Source organism: Euleptes europaea, chromosome 2, assembly GCF_029931775.1.
Source record: "Euleptes europaea isolate rEulEur1 chromosome 2, rEulEur1.hap1, whole genome shotgun sequence".
NCBI classification, from domain to species: domain Eukaryota; kingdom Metazoa; phylum Chordata; class Lepidosauria; order Squamata; family Sphaerodactylidae; genus Euleptes; species Euleptes europaea.
The window spans coordinates 107,207,640-107,228,104 of NC_079313.1; the positions used below are offsets into that span (position 1 = coordinate 107,207,640).

The 20,465-nt window shown below is 42.1% G+C and overlaps 1 protein-coding gene across 1 annotated transcript in view; it reads left to right on the top strand.

Moving 5' to 3' along the window:
• The first annotated feature begins 8,843 nt into the window (after positions 1-8,843).
• Positions 8,844-20,465, top strand: part of ITCH (itchy E3 ubiquitin protein ligase) — a 68,641-nt gene continuing 57,019 nt past the window's right edge. The window contains exon 1 of the mRNA XM_056844458.1: positions 8,844-8,868. The gene's annotated coding sequence lies outside the window, so the exon portion shown is untranslated. The remainder of the gene's footprint in view (positions 8,869-20,465) is intronic.

Genomic DNA, 20,465 nt, shown 5'->3' on the forward strand with positions numbered 1-20,465 from the left:
TATTTTCTTGCATACATAGCTTACCTCCAGTGAAGATCTTTGTGCTGGGGGGGGAGGCAGCTGCTGCTGAAGCAACTTGTAAAAAAATCTGCACAGCCAATCAAATTTCCAATGGCATTTGAGAAGCCCTGCTGTGCAAAAACCTCATCTGGCCCCACCCACTTTCTAAAAACACTTGGTGGGCACCAGGAAAGGGGTCTGCAGGTGCCACGGTGCCCACTTTGGGGACCCCTGCTACAGGAAGACTTGAAAGAAAATATGTGAACAAATGTGTATATATATGATTGGGCTGTTAGATGAATATATGCTTCAAAAATAACCCGATCAGACGGACTTCCGCTAGGGCAGCTGAGCAAAGCACTCGTCTCCCCGGGGGCTTCCGGAGGGGGAACCAAGAAACGTCTTAAATAGGGATGTCAACGCACCCCTCCCGATTCCTAAATAGTGGAATGGGTATCAGGAAATCTCCCTCAGCTGATGAAGAGCGGTTTGACTCCTGAACTCTCTGAGTTTTATGACCTTGGAGATTCAGTAGCAGTCCCGCCAGCTTGAGGGGTAATAAATCGCCGCAGACGTCTCTTTGGAATTTAGGCTTCGCTCTCCCCTATCTATTACCATCTAGCAACTATACAGAAGCAAGAATACCTACTCTCCTAAAATCTGAGTAAGTTTAAAAACTCCTTTGTTTTACCTGGATTTGGAAGTCCCAGGAGACTGCTAAATACATCAGTCGAATCCATATCTCCCCACTCAATGTTTAAATGACTTTTTAAAAACAAGAAAAGATCTGATAACCCGGCAGGGATCTTATCAATTTGATCAGTGGGAAGACATAACAACTAAGATTTTTGAAAGAAGCTTCAGTTGCTAATCAGGAACTACTACGTATAAAGGGGAGGGAGGAGTGGAAACCCCCCCCCCCCGAAGAGTAGTCTTTCTAACTAAACAAGCCTTCCTGCCACATCCTTCCCGGAAACAATCTATCATCGCGAGAGACTCAGAGAACTTGGAATCGGAAGTGTGGTATCAGTGTGTAACTGCCAAATATTTTCCAAGTTCCTGACCACAAAGAAGACAGAAGGTCTATGACTCTGATTTCTGCAGCACCTCCTTGTTATTTACTACACTGGAATTTGCCTGGATCTTATTAACTGAGTTTCAATAGAAATTTTCAGAACTAATAACCATGGAACATCTGATTACAAAGATGGAACAACTCTCTGCTTTGATGAGCACTTTATTTCAATTTATTAATCAAAAACTGGACATTATCTCAGATGAACTTAAAGACATAAAACCCCAAATTATCACAATGAGATCAGAGGAGATACTAGAGGGCCCTCTAGCTGACAAGAGAGATGAAGAACAGAAGAACCCTGCAAAAGAAACGAGGGATTACAATAAACAATCTGCAATAGCTCATTTGACAACAATGGATTTGAATGTGATTTTGACTTCTGTCCCCTTAATCTGCTTGATGAACTTTTCAACACCTGCTTGGAGGACTTAATGAGTAGAAAAACTGGGGCTGTCAGGATCTTTTTCCTTGAATTTGGGATGGAAGATATTGCAACATGGATTTACTATGGAAATTATCTATCTGCAGAAGAGACTTTACCACCAATCTCTAAGGATGCTCTTTGACGATTACTGCTACTGTGGGAAAGAAAGAAATGCTGGAAATTCTGGATAAAGGGACTAATTTAAAAGAGTCTAGTGTCTCTTCTGGTTAAGATCGAAAAGGAGCTGGTTAAAAGGATTGGTTATAATGGAAGTAGAACTATATATGATATCAGTTTACTAGAAAAACAATATGTATTAAATGAGTGTTAGGGAGAAATGGAGGAGTTACAAAATAATTAATTTTTAATGGAAATAATCAAATGCTTTTTATTATACTAATCCATTTATTATTAGTGAGATTTACTATTTCTTTTATTCTTATTTCCTTTTTCCTTTTTCCTTTCCTTTATATGATATTATTAACTATTAATCTTTTTTTCTTGAAAAATATAAATGTCAAAGAGATCAATAAATATTCACAATACTATTAGGATTAGAATTTTGTGCAAAAGAGATTATTAATTCATCACAAGATGAAGGGAGGTATAGGGGAAGTCAACAATTCTTTATAATATATAATTTTTTTAACAATGTTACCTATTTGTTTTTATTTTTTACTGTTTATGTCATTGTTAAACTATGTGATTATTAATTTTGGAAAAATAATAAAAAATCTATTTAAAAAAAATAACCCGATCAGACAATCTTGTTTAAAAACTATGTTTTTTTCCTACGTGTCCTCTGGAAAAGCAGGAGAAAAAAAGCTGTGGACTAGAACAGGAGTGCCACAAGGAAGGTTATTTAAAAAACCTGTCCTTCAATGAAATGACAGACATAGATTCATAGTCAGAGGTCAAGTTCAAAGTCTGGTCTAACAAGTTTGCATGCATCTTACTGAATGCTTGAACAACAACTGCAAGACCAGATCAGGCAAGGCATAACTGGCTGTTGCTTTGTGGTATGGCATTTGTTAGTCTTGCCTCTGCTGCCAGTTCCTCAAGGTTCCAGAACTGTTTTTTGGCTTATATTACAAATGTTTTTTTGAGCCTGGAAGGCACTGTTATCTTGCAGAATCAAACTTTACTGTAAGGGTTATACAATGTGAGCTTTATTTCTCCGAAGAGAATTGATCTTTTCCTTTGGATTAACACTGTGTCAGTTGTTTTGTTTGTCTGGAACATTTTTATGCCACCTCTCCAGGAACCTGCCTGATGCAGCTCAGAAACAAAAAATAATAAAAACATGAAATGATAATAATTAAAATCCAGCATTGAAAAAGCCCCAGCCCAGCATGAAAACATGTCACAGACAGCTTAAAACAACAGTTCCCAAGCTAAAATAGTGTTTAAAAATAAACCCCTTAATTAAAAGTCTGGGTGAACAGAAATGTTTTGGGCTGGTAGCTGAAAGAAAGCAGCAAAGGTGCCAGGGAAGCCACAAAGGGAAGGGCATTCCGCAAACGAGGTGCCATTACTGAAAAAGCCCTGTCTCTGGTTGGCACAGAAAGAAAGCAGTTGTTAAACTGGTGGGCTGGATAATGTGGGAGGTCTGGTGGTCTCCAGGAGGTGTACCCTGGCCCCAAGCTGAAGTAGATCAATTGCTGTGATAAGTGGCTAAGTTTCTAGATCTTGTATTTCACTAAAAATGCGTTATCTTGCTCAACCAGCCACTTATAGCAATGCCACAACTTTGAATTGTGTTAGAATACATTTTTATTGTTAATGCGTCAATAATAAACTAGAAAAAAGCAACAAAGGTGCTAGGGAAGCCTCAAAGGGAAGGGCATTCCACAAGCAAGGTGCCACTACTGAAAAGGCCGTGTCTCTGGTTGGCACAGAAAGCAAACAGTTCTTAAACTGGTGGGCTGGATAATGTGGGAGGAGGTGTACCCTGGCCCCAAGCCATTTAGGGCTTTAAAGGTAAGAACCAGGACTCTGGATTGTGCCTGGAAACAAATGGGTAGCCTGGGCAAATCTTTCAACAGTGGGGCTGTATGATCCCTGTATCCTGCCCCTGACAAACAGACTGACTGCTACATTTTGGACGAGCTGATGTTTCCAGACAGTTTTCAAAGGCAGCCCCGTGTAAAGTACATTACACTAATATAATCTGGATGTAATCAGAGCATGTACACTGTGGCCAGATCACACTTTTTAAGGAATGTCCATAGTTGGCGTATCAGCCAGAGCTGATAAAAGGCACTACCTGCCACAGAGAAGACCTGAGCCTCCAGCTGTAGGCCAGGATCCAGCACTACCCCCAAGCTATGAACCTGTTCCTTCAGGGGGAGTGCAATCCCCTCCAGGACTGGCTGACTCCTCAGTCCTCCAGCAGCTTTGCCGTTGGTCAGCTGCACCTCAGTCTTCTCTGGACTGATCTTCATTTTACTGGCTCTCGTCTATCCCATTACCATCTCCATGCACATGTTCAGGACTTCTACAGACCCACCTGATTGAGTTGTTAAGGAGAAGTAGAGCTGAATACAATTCACATATTGGTGGTATTTTACTCCAGATCCCCTGATGTTCTCTGCCAGTAGATGCTAAACAGCATGGGGGACAAGATGGAACCCTGCTAGACCCCTGTAGCATAAATGCCATGGGGCCAACAGCAGTCCCCCCAGCACCAACTTCTGGAATCAGCCTGTCAAGTAAGAGTGGAAGCACTGAAGCGCAGTACTCCTCCCTCCCAACTCAGCCAGCCCCTTCAGAAGGAGATCATGGTCAATGGTACTGAACACCACAAAGGGGTCCAGGAGAATCAACAGGGAATACACTCCCCTATCAGTCTCCTGGCAGAGACCATCCATTAGGGTCATTCCACAAAAAAACTATGCTGGATGGTATTGCACGGATGCAATGGTGGCAGTGAAGTGAGCTTGCTTTGCCATCACCACCCCAGAGCAGGCGCAATAATGTGGTCTCACCTGTGCTCGGTCAACTATCTGCCCAACTGCTTCATTGTGGTTAGCTCAGCCAATGCTTTCTGCTTCACCCAGCTGAACTACAGGTAGTACTATATCATACTACATTCAGGGTATGTCTTCGAACATGTGCAGTTTTTTTTCCCCTTGTCCTTCATTCAGCCTTGTATATCTAGTGTTGGTGATTTTTTAAAAACTCTAGATAGGGTTGCCACAGGGTTTTAATACTTGCAGTCCCCGTAGATAATCAGTATGTCCAGTGTCTCCCAACATGCAGGTAAATTTAAGGGAAAGCTTTACATTTGAGTTGTGCCAGGACAATGTGGCAATTGGGAATATGGAGTGCAATTACTGCTTTTGTTTTTCCCCTTTTGAGAAGGACATGAGGACCCAGTGATACCTGTTGAGCTGTTTGTTCCTAGAAATTAGTAATCAAAATACACTACAATCTCCACCATGGTTTCAAAATTCCATTTAGATATCATACTTAATCAATTGTCTGACCTAACTCTCTGCATAAATTTGTCTAAACATTTTTTTATAAGTAGAAAGAATGAGAAGGGTAGCCTTGGGAAAGTCTTGAGAAATAAAAGCATAACAAGAGCCCTGCTGGATCAGACCAGTATCCCATCTAGTCCAGCATCCTATTTCACGCTGTTGCTAACCAGTTGCCCTGGTGGGCCAACAAACAAGACAGGGAGGCTAAGGTCTTCTACTGATGTTGCCTCCTAGCATTGGTATTCAGAGGTTTGCTGTCTCTTACTATGGAGTTTCCCTTTAGTTTCCACAGCTAGTAGTCATTGATGGATCTCTCATTCATGAATTTTTCTAACCCCCTTTGAAAGCCATCTATGCTTGTTGCCATCACTATGTCCACTGGCAGTGAATTCTGTCGTTTAATTATTAAGCTGGTAAAGAACTATTTTCCTTTTTGTCAACCCTGAGTCTATTGCTTATCAACTACACTGGGTGCCCTCCCCAAAGCGAAGAGGAGTCTTGTGGCACCATGAACACTAACAGGTTTGCCGTGGAATCCTAAGCAGAGTTACACCCTTCTAAGCCCATTGACTTCAATGGGTAGGAGGGTATAACTCTGCTTAGGATGGCACTGCTATTGTGGCAGCAGCTTTTGTGGCCCAAGCCTGCTTCATCAAAATGCAGGGTGTGTACTCACCTGGAAAACAATGGGGTCAAAACCACAATGAACAGCAATTGTCTGTGACATTTCTATGCAAAGTTCAGTGGTGTTTAAGATAACAATGATGATTCACAACAGCAATAATAGCAGATAACAAAATCTTCCTGGATATGGTGTGATAGGAATCCATTCTGTTTACTGTGACCTTAATTAGATTGTTTCAGGTTTCCTAATGAATTCTAATCCAGCATATTCATGCTGGAATCCCCTTTTGAAATCCTTTTGTTGAAACATGGTGTTTTACAGGTCAGTAGTATGGTTCACTAATAGAATGAAAAAGACTCCCACTAATTTCTAAATCTTGCATTTTTGATATCAGATTTGGGTCTTTTATATACAGACTTGACAGGTTTGTCCTAGGTAAACAGCAGAAGTAGAGCTGCTAACCTTTCTGGTTTTGTTGGGAGTCAGCTGGAATCAGCATTGAACACTGGAAGCAATTTTAAGTAAATCCACTTTATCTTTAAATGTTTTGTCAAGGCATAAAATGTCTTTTAAAATCTCCCCTCATTTTTTTAATGTCTAGTCTGACAAAGAACTGTGGAGAACTCAGAAGCTTGCACATAGTTTTGTGTTGTTTTGGTTGGTCCTAAAAAGATATCATATATCTTTTGTTGTTGTTGAGTTTTCTTTGGTCCAATATAATTTCTTTTTAAATAATCATTCATTTAAAGTGTACTCTCAAGTACCAAGAAGAATAAACAAAAATAGCACTGCTATGATAGTCATGCATTTATTTTTTATAATACGCCAGGATGCTATATACTGGTGCTACTTCCTTGTTTAGAAGCTTATAACCTTCATTAAATGAACAACAGAGGGGAAAATCTATCAATTTATGCCATTTTAATCCCACTATTCCTCAAAAGAGATCAGAACAGTTCTTTTGTTTTATTCTCAAAACAACCAGGTGGGATAGGTGAGCCTGAGTAATGGGTTGAGGATTACCTAGTGGGATTCATGTCAGGCTAGGGTTACTAACCTGCAAGTAGAACCTAGAGATCTTCTAGAATTAAAAAAAACGATTTCCAATAGGGTTGCCAGCTCTGGGTTGAGAAATTCCTTGAGATTTGGGAGCCTGGGGAATGTGGGGTTTGGGGAAGGAAGGGACCTCAGTAGGGTATGATGACATAGAGTCCATCCACCAAAGCAGCCATTTCCTCCAGGGGAACTATCTTTGGAGATCAACTGGAATTCTGGGAGATCTCCAGGCCTCACCTGGAGGTTGGCAATCCTGTCTGCAAACTACAGCAATCAGTTCCCTTGCATGCAATGACAGCTTTGGAGGGTGGACTCTGTGGGGTATCACAGTCCTGCTGAGCTCTTTCCCCTCCCCAGGCACTGGCTCCAAACTTCCAGGAATTTCCCAAACTGGAGTGGCAACCCTATGTCAGAATAAGGATTTGAACCCAAATCTTTCTAGTTGTAGCCTGACATTCTCTAACCCCTGCAACAAACTATCATGTTACAGTCAGTTTAGAAAATAAATAGCAGAGATGGGATGGAGAAGATGGCAAAAGATGAAATCAGTTTAGATGGTTTGGGAAAGGCTTTGCTGAGCATCCTACAAAGGCCTTTAAAGGAACAGCAATCAATTAATAATGCTTCCTTCCATTAGTTATCACAACCTTTTTTGTTTTTAATTTTCACAGTCCTCTAACTGCTCCACGTAAAAGCATACATTCAACAGGAGAGCCATATATATATATATATATATATATATATATATATATATATATATATATATATATATATATATATTAAAAAAAAAAGGACCAGATTCTTACAATTATATGAAGGCCAGGTTTTCCACTGAGAATAAATTGACTTTTTGTTCTTCTGCATCTACTTTGAATACTGCTAATTTGTGATGTAAATTAAAGCTCCTATATTCTCTTAAATAAAGGTTTATTCTAAAAACCGTCACCTACTGATTTACTGCCAGTTGTGCCAGCTATTAAACGAGCCCTGGGGGGTGGGGAGATCCGAGGCAACCATATCCTCCAGACAATGCTGTGTTTATGCAGATGCACAGATAAAATGATCTTTGTACATCTAACGTATTTCCAGGAGGCGTAGCCTCATTTTGCAAGAAAAATAAAATAAAATAATAACGAGTCTTATGGACCCTTAAAGACTAACACGTTTTTGTTTTATTACACAAAAGCTTATGCTTTTAGAATAAAAAACCAGTTAGCCATTAATATGCCACAAGACTTCTGCTTATATTTTCTAAAACAGCAGCCTGTCCGCATTATTCGAACGACAAACTGTGTTGGTTCTTGTAGGTTACCTGGGCCGTGTAACCCTGGTCTTGGTATTTTCTTTCCTGACGTTTCGCCCGCAGCTGTGGCCGGCATCTTCAGAGGAGTAACACTGAAGGACAGTGTCTCTCAGTGTCAAGTGTGTAGGAAGAGTTATATATAGTCAGAAAGGGGGTGGGTTTGAGCTGAATCATTGTCCTGCAAAAAGTATCAAAGGTAATGTGCTAATCATTGTCCTGTAAGTATCAAGATAATGTGCTAATGAGGGTGTGGTATGTTAATATGGAACCATTGCATCCTGAAGTGATCTGTTAATGTGTGAAATCCAAGGCTAATCTGCATGGCTATTGTGGACTGTAATCTTTGTTAGTCTGGAGGTTTTCAGGGCAGGAAGCCAAGCCTTATTCATTCTTAAACTCCCTTCTTTTCTGTTAAAGTTGTGCTGATGTTTATGAATTTCAACAGCTTCTCTGTGCAATCTGACCAAATAGTTGGTAGAATTGTCCAGTCTTGCAGTGTCTTGGAATAAGACCCCGTGTCCTGACAAATTGGGTACTTGCACAATCCAGCCAAGCACTTTACCCAGCCGTTCTCTCTGTCGTCGCGGGACGAAAAACATCTCGCCCGACGGCAAACCCCAACACCCTCCGCGCTCCCTCCGGACAAGATAATAGCAACAACGTCAGACCCAATCAGAGAACGGGGACGTTCCGGAGCGAACAGGGAGGAGCCAATCAGAGGGCGGCCGAGTTTTTCCAGCGGCGTGCTGGGAGTCGTAGTCCCACCCGTCTTCTCCGCCCGCCGCCGCCCCCCCCGCCGTTCTTCAGCGCATGCGTCTTCTCTATCCGACTTTGTCGTTGCTCCAGGTTGGACGCGGACGGGCTGCCATCTTAGGCGAGGAGTCGTCGCCTTTCGGGTTGGTAAGAAGTCCGCTGAGCTGCCTTCTGTGGCCTGGCGAGGAGGAGGGGGGGCCTTGGGAAAGGACGGCTCTTTTCGTCCCCCTGTGAGGCGTTGCCTTGGAAACTTGGGCGGAGGGGCTGAGTGAGGCCTGGCCGCGGGGGGGGGGGTGGACGGAGAAGGGGAGATCGCAGCAGGTGCCGTAACCGTCGCGGGGGGGGGGAGGGGAGACACTAAGGAAGAGTATGTGATAGAAGGAAAACGGGGGAAGGTATCCTGGGCAGGGGAAGGGCCTCTTGCTGGCTTCCCGGAGCCTGCCAGCCTCCTTCCAACTTGCCTTGGGGCTCCTGGACTTCTCGCTGTCGGGTTGAGCCGGTGGGGTGTTTCCCCGCTCCCCCCCCCCCACTCCCTTCCTTTGCGCTTCCCCTTGCATCTCACCCCAGTTGGTTTGCTGGGTTGTTGCTCCTTCATCGCCTTGAGGTTCCTCTTCGGTGCTGTCCAGAGACAGAGATGCTGAAAGATCACGCAAGGTGGCTTCGGACGATAGGACTCCCTCCCAAGTGGCCCGCAGCCAGGATGTGAATGGATGGGTCCAACCTGGATGGCCCAGGCTAGCCTGATCTCGTCAGATCTCAGAAGCTCAGCAGGGTCAGCCCTGGTTAGTATTTGGATGGGAGACCCCCAAGGAAGTCCAGGGTTGCTGTGCAGGGGAAGGCACTGGCAAACCACCTCTGTTAGTCTCTTGCCTTGAAAGCCCCATAAAGGGGTCGCCATAAGTCGGCTGCGACTTGACGGCGCTTTACACACACACCAGCCAGGTATCCGAATCCTCATCAGTCGTTCTGTGGAGTTCGATGGTCCTTTAAGCGTAGGGTGGAAAGGGTGTGGTCTTGAGGTTTTTACGAATTCGACTTATTTAAAAAGCAGAAAAGGACAAGAGTCCAGTAGCACCTTAAAGACTAACAAAAATATTTTCTGGTAGGGTATGAGCTTTCTTGAGCCACAAAGTGAGCTGTGGCTCGCAAAAGCTCATACCCTACCAGAAAATATTTTTGTTAGTCTTTAAGGTGCTACTGGACTCTTGCCCTTTTCTACTACTGCAGACAGACTAACACGGCTACCCACTGTGAATTATTTAAATAGCGTTTAGGTTCGCTTCGCCTGGAGGCTGTAGTTTACCCGAGGTCTTAATAGATCCGACATTGTCAAAGTTTCAAGATATTATATCATCTAGCTGAGTATCATTCCTGGGTGGTATTGTTTTTATTTCTGTTGGTTTGGGTGATTTAGTACTTGACAGTTGTTTTTGTTTGTTATGGGGAAGCGACTCTTTTTTTTTTCCCGTTTGGAAAGGGGCCAGTTAGGTACAGTGACTAGATGTGGGAAGATCTAGCTGAAAGCGTCACTTGGCTATGGAACTATGTATTTGCAGATGTGAAGTGGACTCTGTCCAACTGTCACTCCTTAGCCCATGTCTTTGTATTTACAGACACTTCATTTTTATGGTCTTCCCTGCTGAATATCTCAGAGTACATGTGGCTGGTGTGAGAGTGTGAAGTTGCTGTTGCTGGGTGAATTTCTCTCTCCAGATTGTCATGAAGCTGAGATGCTGTTTTGAAGTTTAAAGAGGTATTTTGGAGCTATGCTTCCTTTTGAGCTTTTCTTTTTCTTTCTTCTTTTTTGAAAGTTCCAACTGAAGAGAATTGCTTTTTAGTTCTGGAGCAGACCTTGTTCCAAAACACTGAATTACGTAGCCTCCTTCTTTTGAGACTTAGGAAAGGGCAAAGGGAAAGCTTAAATACTTGTAAAATGATTTGAATGTATAACAGATCAAGCCTGGGGGTGGGGAGTTGGGGCAGGCCCAGGGACAGCTCATCTGTGCTGCCTCCTGAGTGGCTTGCTGCCTCGATGAAGCAAGCCAAAAAAGTAATTTTAAGAAAACCAAGTGAATCTCTTCTATTGAGTTTAATGGGCTACACCTCCCTTTTTGCAGGCACAAGTTCGTGCCGGCAAAAGGGGGGGGGCATTCCCAGGGCGAAAGGCCTCAGGGAGCTGACTTGAGTCGGGAATGTCCCCTTTGGCACCAGTGTCAGCAGGGAAACGCTGCCATGGCAGCTGTGCTGGCGCACATGCATGGTGCTGCTGCACTGCTCCCCAACACTAGCATAAGTGGCCCTGAGCCGGTGTTAGTGCCACTTTAGCTGGTGCAAGTGGTACTAATGCCAGCACAGGGGTCACAGTAATTCCCCTCCCCCCTCCCCAGGATTGCTCTGCCCGCCTTGAAAATTACAGCAATTGTAACTCAGAAAAACAGCCCTCTCTGAGGGAAAGATATCACTGGATATGTATTATGCTCTGGTATTATATATTTTATGACCCATGGCTGCAGTTAGTCATTGATTTCAGTAGTGCCTACTTTAGGTAACTGCTTACTCCTGAATTAAGGGTGCCTAAAGGCCTATTAAAACAGTGATCTTAGGTCAGCTAACTGTGTCGTATTGGGCTGTAAGGTTGTAGGCCCATGTACTCCTACTTGGAGGAATGCTCCCGACACAGGGGATTTAATTTCCAAGGATAAGTGTGTTCAAATAGACTGTTTGAAATAATTATCTTACAATTCTGTTCTTTTCCTATCCCTTTTTATTTGATTAGCATGTAATTGTGCTTCAAGAATTTTTTACAGAGCCAGGGTGGTAAATTTGTTATATGATCTGGAAGAGCCATGTTCAGATCTCCACTTTGCCATATAGTTAGATGGGTGTACTTGTGCCAGTCACACACTCTCTCAGGGTTGTTGTGAACATTGCTGCTTTGGTCTTGTAGGACCCCAGAAATGGCCAAAACTGTTGGAAAGACAGAGTGTTGCAAGGAGACATGTGAAATATCCTGAACTGATAAAATGTAGTTACATTCATAACTCTCTGGAAGATAATCTTCTCTGCTGGTGCATTCCAGAAGTAAGGCTATGAAGAAGTGAGAAGACAGCTTTGAAAGTTTTTGTTCGTTTGTTTGCCTTGGAGAAGAATATGTACCTGACAACATAGGTTAAAAAACAAAACTGAAGTGTTGGTGTCTGTTTGCACAAGCTGCAAGAAAGCAACCTGAAACAAGTTTTGTTCTGTTCTATAACACAATGATCCCCTGGACAAAAATATAACTTCCTAATGATGTTGATAAGTAGGAATCTGAATTGTATTTCAAGGTGGCTTGTTACTTAGTATTTCTGTCTGAAAATGTGTACAAATGGGAGGAGAGGCAGTGGAAAATAAAGACCAATATTTCTGAAACATTCTTGGAGATTAGGCAGCATGCACCTTACATGCAGAGAACATTATACAAATTAATTTGTTAAATAATAACATGCTATCCTAAACAGAAACACACCTATCTAAGTCCACTGATGTAAATTTTTCTTAGGATTGCAGTGAAAGCCCTTCTTTTTGTTACTTGTTTCTAGATATATAAAGATTTTTTAAATTAAATGTTGTCTCATTTGTATAGAGATAAGTGATTTCTCAAGAGACTATTTTTCCCCCTTTAAATATTTAGGTGGTAGGCTTATGCTTCAATTCTAAGCATTTTCCTATTTCTGTTAGATAACTACTTCTTCTAAAAGCAGTATTTCTTACAGACATGTGCTAGCAAATAGTAAACAACTACTAAAACTCTTAACCAGAATCATTCTCAATGCATGAAGGTTGTACCCAAGTAAAATTTAAAAATTAAAGCCCAAAGCAAGTCAAGAAAAACAGGCTCATAAAACAGAAAACCACTTTAAGGGGGACATAATAGACCTGAGTATACTGTGCTGTTGGTGATGACCATCTAGTAGTGTAGTTGTCAAATTTTGTCTTGTCCATATGCTCTGTCACATAGAAAATATTTTTAAAATAGTTCTTATTCTGTGTACCTGGCCTGTTTTCTGTTCACAAATAAATAAGCACAGGTCATACAGGATTCTCTAAATTTGCTAATGAATATAGGATTTTTTCAAGGTTCCAGTATGTGCTTGGTATAATTCTCTGGCTGGAATAGATATGACCTCTGAGGCCTCTTTATACTCCAATTTAGGGAACCAAGGCATGGCCTGCATCTTATGATTTCCGTCTAGCAAAAAATGCACAATAGGCCCTCCTCATTCTATGAAAGTTACTGGCACTTGAAAAGATCCTACAATAGGGCACAATTGTTAGCATGCCATGAGAAGAGTCTTGCCAAAGGTCCACCTAATCTAGCATCATCTTTCCAGCCTTGACCAAACAGATAATTCTAGGAAGCCCGCAAGGAGGAAGTGAAGGCAATAGCTTCCCCTGCCATTTGCTTCCAGTTACTTGTATTTTGAGGCACATAGCTAAATGGAACCTCCAAATTTCTAGGCAATCACGGCTAATAAATAGCTAGTTAGGCCTGTCATCTATGAATAAAGTCCCCATGTCCAGCGGCCATCACTCTATTTTGTGGTAATGAATTTGATAAATTATGGATTGTGTGGAAAATATTTTTTTTTTGCCTGTTCTGAATCATCAGTCCACCTGTTTTGAAAGAGTGGGGGATCTTTTTTTAAATCTCAGAAGTTATACAGTTCACAACTGGTAATTCCTCAAGATTTATTGCAAAGTGAAATAATTCTTATAGTGATGTCATAGCGCTTAGTGTTGTTTCTATTACAAGGACTACATAATCTCCCTCAAATATGTTGCGGTTTGCATTAAAGTCCTCTAAGCACAGAAATTCCAAGTTTAACTTAGTACAATAGTTCACTGTATGCATGGAGGGGGAATATTATAAAATTAGTTATCAAGAACATACCAAAGCAATTCCCAGCATCTCTGTTCAACAATTCTTGGATCAGAGGGGAGAAAGAGACCTCAGCCTGAAAGCTGACTAGTAGCAGATTGATGTGTGTGCGTGCCATCAAATCGCTTCTAACTCATGGCAACCCTGTGAACCAGTGTCTTCCAAAATGTCCTATTGTTTACAGCCTTGTTCAGGTCTTGCAAACTGAGGGCCATGGCGTCCTTTAAAAAGTCAATCCATCTCATGCTGGGTCTTCCTCTTTTCCTGCTGCCTTCAACTTTTCCTAGCATTATAGACTACTGCATACTATATTGCTGTACCCCACATGAGCTGCAACAGTTTATTATGGAAAAAGTAATTTAAGTGGCTATTAGTCGAACTTTAGGGATAGTTGGCTGGATAGCCCGAGAATGTACAGGTTTATAAAACACTGTGTGCAGAGCACAGTACACAATCAAGGCATCCAGGCATAACTCATTATGCAGTTTGTAAAAGTTGCATGTTGTCTGACAAGTCGAGACTATACGTACCTGTTTACTACTTTCATTACTGTAATAATCACTTATTTGCAAGAGCTCAGGTCACTAAAATGTTAGCTATGCACTGTTGCATAAGCATGGTGTTGAGCACGTTGTACAAAGCTTTGACATGAATTTGAGAGCTGTCTGTGTTGTCTGACTCAGAACCTCTATCAAGAATTCCTCCACGCTTGAAGAGTGTTTTTTATTAATCTCTTAGAATTATTAAGTAGAACTCTGTAAAATATATTTGTGAATGAGTGAGAATTGGAGGGGTTTTCTTCATTTGCAGTTGCCTCTTCATTTACTTTCAAAGAGCCTTCCTGAAATGTTCTTAAATGAAGTGTGCTGAAAAGCATCACACACCCCAATAGGAGTAATGCTCACAATCTTTGCCCATTCTGACTTTGAGGGCATGATTGTCCTCCCCCCCACACATTTGTTTTTCTGTAACTATATCTCTTCTACACACATGAAGGCTCAAGTTTAGTAGATATACTGATATTTCGGAGAAGATTATTTCCAGCTGTTTTAAAGGGGAGCGGGAGAATCCTCCCTTGGCTTTAAAGGCAGTTCTTCATCTTTTATTTTCAAAAGGTTTTTCCTCCAGTTTTTTCAAGTTGTATCATGTTTTAGTTCATAAATCATTTCCAAAGACTTCAGTCAGGTTTTAAAAGCTTGTGTGTGAAGCTTTTCAAAAGAACACAATTGTTTGAGAGTAGAGGCAGCAACTTTTAGGTTTTGGTAGATTTGGTATGTCTAATTTCACATTGCAGAACAGGAAAGCAATTGGTGTGATAAAGTGATTTAATTTTGCAACTTCTTGTTATGAGAAAACTTCCATAATATGCTAATGTATTAGTAGATATAATACTATACTGTAATATGCTGAGACTAACAGCCCATTCCTGAGCCTTTGAAAAGCCTTTAAAAAGCCTTTTGGAGGCTTTTTAATTTTTAAATGGGGCATTTTGCCCCATTGAGAACAGCGAGGCTGCCCCAGCAAAAAAGCAGGTACGGCAATGCTGTTCTCCCTGTCGGCATGCTTGGCTGAAAGGGGTCAGGAAGCTGCCTACTGGCAGCTCCACACACACTCCCCGGCACGCCCCAGGAATGCTCCCTGGCATGCTAGCGTGGGGCTTTGCGCCGGTGGGGTGCTGGTGGAGGGCCTAGCCAGTGTCCCTGGGTGGCACCTCCTCGCCAGGCCACTGGGGCAGTGCCAGGAGACCGGCGTGCTGGTTCCCCCGCTGGCATCTAAGCCCACCTGGACAGTGTAAATGGGATGGATACTGGTGGCCATCCTACTTACGCTGGCGCAGCCCCTTTTTGCCTCCAAAGGACTTTTGTCCTTTGAGATCAGGAATGGGCTGTTAGGAGACAGTGTAGATACATATTGACTACAATTCATTTTTTGGTTAAGTATGAACAATCGGTCTTGTTGAATAGCTGTTTGTTCTACACTCATCTGTTTATATTCTAAGGTGCTGGATGCTGAGAAAAGTTTGGAGTACAAGCAACTATTTTTTATTCAGAGTTTGTAGATATAACTTGACAACTGTTAATTTCTTGTGCATGTTATACAGTAGTAATTCAGGGTATGATGTAATACGTATGCAGTTCTAGAACTATGTTTTGGAGGTATGGACTTGACTGATGGGCACTTTCTAGATTACAGCTATTTTGAAATTAATTTTTTTGTTTAATGGTGAAAACAAGAGTCCTTTCTAGTCTGCAAAACGTAGGAAAGATTTTAGGATTTTACAGTTGTATAAATGTTTATTAGTTGAAGTCTGTGGAGAGATTTTAAATTCACTTTTTAAAACTAGCTCTAGTAAAATATGTATATCAGTTGGCTTCTATGTTCCATTCCATTCTGTGAAAGGAAAAGCCTTGTATCAGCATAAGAAACTCCGTTCACTAGTGAAACAGGATATAGCATCCAAAATGCTAGTGTCCTGTCCTGCAGCATCATGTCTGGTTTGCATGTACATAGGTATTGCACTTTTAAGCTTTTAAAGAACAAGCAAAGTGCCTAAACTAACACAATTGTTACCCCTTAATACCCTTTAATCCTTTGAAGTATTTACAAATGGGGGGTTAGAAGAATGAGTTGTTTTTACTCCTACAGTGAATGCTTATGCATAAAGTGGCCATTCTAAAAGGAATTAGTGGTCTGGATTAAAAAAATAAGAGTAAAAAAATTTCAGCTTTTATATGTGATAAAAACAGTGAGTATATGCTTAGAGAACTGAAGAACAGAAATTTTCTTAGGGGAAATTTTCTTCGAGAAGAGGCCTTATAGATATTTTTAAAATACAGAAAACATAATTTATTTAAAGTAGTTCTTTGCTGCCTTTGCACCTAAATAAGGCTCTGCGAGAATTGTTTGGCAAGTGTAGTAGGCAATAATAGGTGCCCCCACCCCCGTAAGTGCTAGCAAAGCTGTACTAGATACAGTTACGTTTGAGATGACAGTGATGATCAGCAACATGTTTCTTGTTAGCCATGAAAAGTGAGCTGCCCATTAGGTGGAGTAAGGTTTTACAATTTATATGTGGCTGAAATCTTACCTTGTGAGATAAACATTTGAGTTTCACTTGCGTTTGTCTATAAGATAATGCAGAATAAAGAAGGTTTTTATTGAGTCAATCTATATTGGATCAAGAGTCAGCAAATTCTTTGGACTTTCTCATAGGGAAGAGCATGTGTTCTAGGATGCTGCCATGACCCAATATATCAAGAATATTAAGCCAGCTTTCTGTGGCTGTATCTTAGTGGTTCTGCTTCTGATAACCACAGCAGGTTGCCTAGAGATCAGGATGTTTCAAGCAAATTAATGGAAATTAGAACAGCTCTGGAGAATTAGCTTCCAAGTTAAGGATTTTCATTCTTCAACTGCAGTATCATGAATTGCAAACTGATCTCCCAATTTAAATATTGTAATTGCATGCTTGTATTTGTATGTTTAAAATGGATCCTTGAGGGCAAGGAGCACTATGTATGAAAAACTTCGTGCTGAAAAGGCTTATATGGCGTATAATGTTCTAGAGTATATTTGTTGAGGCTCACCTAAAGTAGTTCTTTGAAAAGGTACAGTTGAAATAAGGTGTCTCTTTTGAAACGTGAGTTTGCCTTTACGTTTAGGTAAAACCTTGTGAAGCTTTGTTTAATATCTTCTAAAATTGTGGATGTTTTTTAGTTAGTGAAGTATTTAGCCCTGCTCCTGAAACTGCCTGGAGATGTCAGTTACGATAATAAGTTTTGTCACTAGGAACTTGTCCAGAGCAATCAAATCATTGCCAAGTTTATGTTCTCATGCTCATAATGGACCCACAGAATGTATAAAGGACTCAATTACATGTCATCCTATGTAGAGCACCTGTTTGTGCTTACATCAGATATGGAAAACATTTTCCTAAACTAATATGGGACAGGTGCTTGAATGCCCCTGTTACTCCTATTGCAATATCAGTGCTGCTTTAGATAAAATGACAGTTCTCTAGAGCTGTTATTATTGCTGTTTAGACACATGCTCGATCTAGAAGACCTTCAAGCCTATTTCATCCTTGGGATTATGTTACTCAGTAAACTTAGAAAGACCTTGAAGGCCAGGTATTTCCAAAAATGTCTTGTATTCTGGCTCTCCATTGTGTCCAATAGGCTATAGGACAGTATTCTTCAAATTTCTAATTACAGCACACATGTAAAACTAAAACTAGACATGTGGTTTACTTTTAAACTCCAAGAGCTTTTCTTTTAGAATATACAAGAAAAGTAATGTTGCTCTCAGTATTTCTGCATGCCCAGAGCAGTGACTCATGCAGTGCTGCAAATGCAACCTATACTGAGGGCAAACTCCAGTGTAAGCTCTTAGACGACTCATAAAACTGTTTCATAATGGTCACATGGAAAGTCAATGGGAAGGAAGGTGTCAAATGGCAGTTAGTCCCAGGAAGGCCAGTGGAGAGAGCCTCTCTTTTTTACCTATCTCTTAAAGGAGGCAAGGCCAGAACATTGAATCATGCAGAGATTCAGTGGTTCACCACCTTAGGGGTTGGATATTACAGAAACATTTAATTAATCAGTTGTGGCGCTTTAGCGTGTGTGTAAAGTGCTGTCAAGTTGCAGCTGACTTACGGCAACCTCAGCATGGGGCTTTTAAGGCGTGTGAGAAGCAGAGGTGGAATGTTATTGCTATCCTCTGTAGAATCTTCCTTGGTGGTCTCCCTTTCAAGTACCGGCCCTGCTTAGCTTTTTTGACATCTGTTGAGATCTGGCTATATCATGCCTCCTTTCTTCCGTGGTTGCAGAAATAGGACCCTGAAATATAGTTTGGGAGTTTATGTAAGGTATGCTCTTGGTTTCTGATGCTTGGATAAGAATTATCGCATTACAGGGTTGAGGGATATTTAAGAACCTCAAAGGACTCCATCTTCCCTTCTACTAGAATAGATCATAGAATCATAGAGTTGGAAGGGACCACCAGGGTCATCTAGTCCAACCCCCTGCACAATGCAGGAAATTCACAACTACCTCCCCCACACACCCCCAGTGACCCCTACTCCATGCCTAGAAAATGGCCAAGATGCCCTCCCTCTCATGAACTGCCTTAGAATCAGCATTGTTGACAGATGGCCATCTAGCCTTTGCTTAAAAACCTCCAGGGAAGGAGCACTTACCACCTCTTGAGGAAGCCTGTTCCACTGAGGAACCGCTCTAACTGTTAGAAAATTCTTCATAATGTCTAGACAGAAACTCTTTTGATTTATTTTCAACCCGTTGGTTTTGGTCCGACAGAAAACAGCTCGGCACCATCCTCCATATGACAGCCCTTCAAGTACTTGAACATGGTTATCATATCCCCTCTCAGTCTTCTCCTCTTCAGACTAAACATACCCAGCTCCTTCAACCTTTCCTCATAGGACTTGGTCTCCAGACCCCTCACCATCTTTGTTGCCCTCCTCTGGACACGTTCCAGCTTGTCTACATCCTTTTTAAATTGTGGTGCCCAAAACTGAACACAATACTCTTAGGTGAGGTCTAACCAGAGCAGAGTAAAGCGATACCATCACTTCACGTGATCTGAACACTATTCTTCTGTTGATGCAGCCCAAGATCGCATTTGCCTTTTTAGCTACCGCATCACACTGCTGACTCATGTTCAGTGTTTGGTCTACTAAGACCCCAAGATCCTATTTGCACACACTACTGCTAAGTCAAGTCTCCCCCATCCTATAATTATGCATTTGATTTTTCCTACCTAAATGCAGAACTTTACATTTATCTCTGTTGAAATGCATTTTATTAGTTTTAGCTCAATTCTTCAGCCTGTCAAGATCATCCTGCAACTTGGCTCTGTCTTCCACCGTATTTGCTACCCCTCCCAATTTAGTATCATCTGCAGATTTAATAAGCATCCCCTCTATTCCTTCATGCAAATCATTTAGAAAGATATTGAACAACACAGGGCCCAGGGTGCAATCTGTCCACCAATTACAGATCCACCTAACAGTAACAGGATCTAAATCACATTTTCCCAATTTGTCAACAAGAATATTATGGGGAACCTTATCAAAGGCTTGCTGAAATCTAGATAAACTATGTCGTATTAAGGAAATAGATTTATGGTAAGTTCAGTGAGTTGGAATTCTGAGCACTTTATCAAGGCTGAGGAAATGTTCATAGTCCCCTCCTCTACCAGCTGATCATAGTTCAATTTCCAGCAATATTTTAAAATTCATTTATAACTTTTATGCCTCAGGGCAATAGGATATTTTAGATCAGGGGTCCTCAAACTTTTTAAACGGGGCCAGTTCACTGTCCCTCAAACACTGCTGGGGGCCGGCTGGCCCCCCGCCCAAACGGGAAGGCAGCCAGGTGCCCAGGCAAAGAAAAGTTAACTTGCGGCAGGAGGACGTGCCGCCCCTCCCCCAGGGGCCTCTCCATGGCCGACACTCCCCCCTTCGCTGGGCTGAGAGACCCCCCCCTACCGCTGCCGCACGCCCTCCTTTCCCGCCTCCTGGAGCGGGAGGCGGGCTGGGCTGGCCTCCTGCTTGGCAAAGAGCGCCTGAGGGGAAGGGGGAAGGGCACGGGAGGAGGCCGGCGGGAGACTGGGGTCTCTCAGCTCTCCCCTCCCCTCCGCGTGGGGCCCCCGGCACCCACTCGCCTTGCTCGGCTTGCAGGCAGACGGGGATGTTCTTCTTCCACCCCGGCATGGCTCCTTCAGGGCTGCTGCGGCAGGAGGAGCAGCAGCGGCGAGGGTTCACATTGCAGTCTGAGGCGGCGCCTCCCGTCCCCCGAGCCGC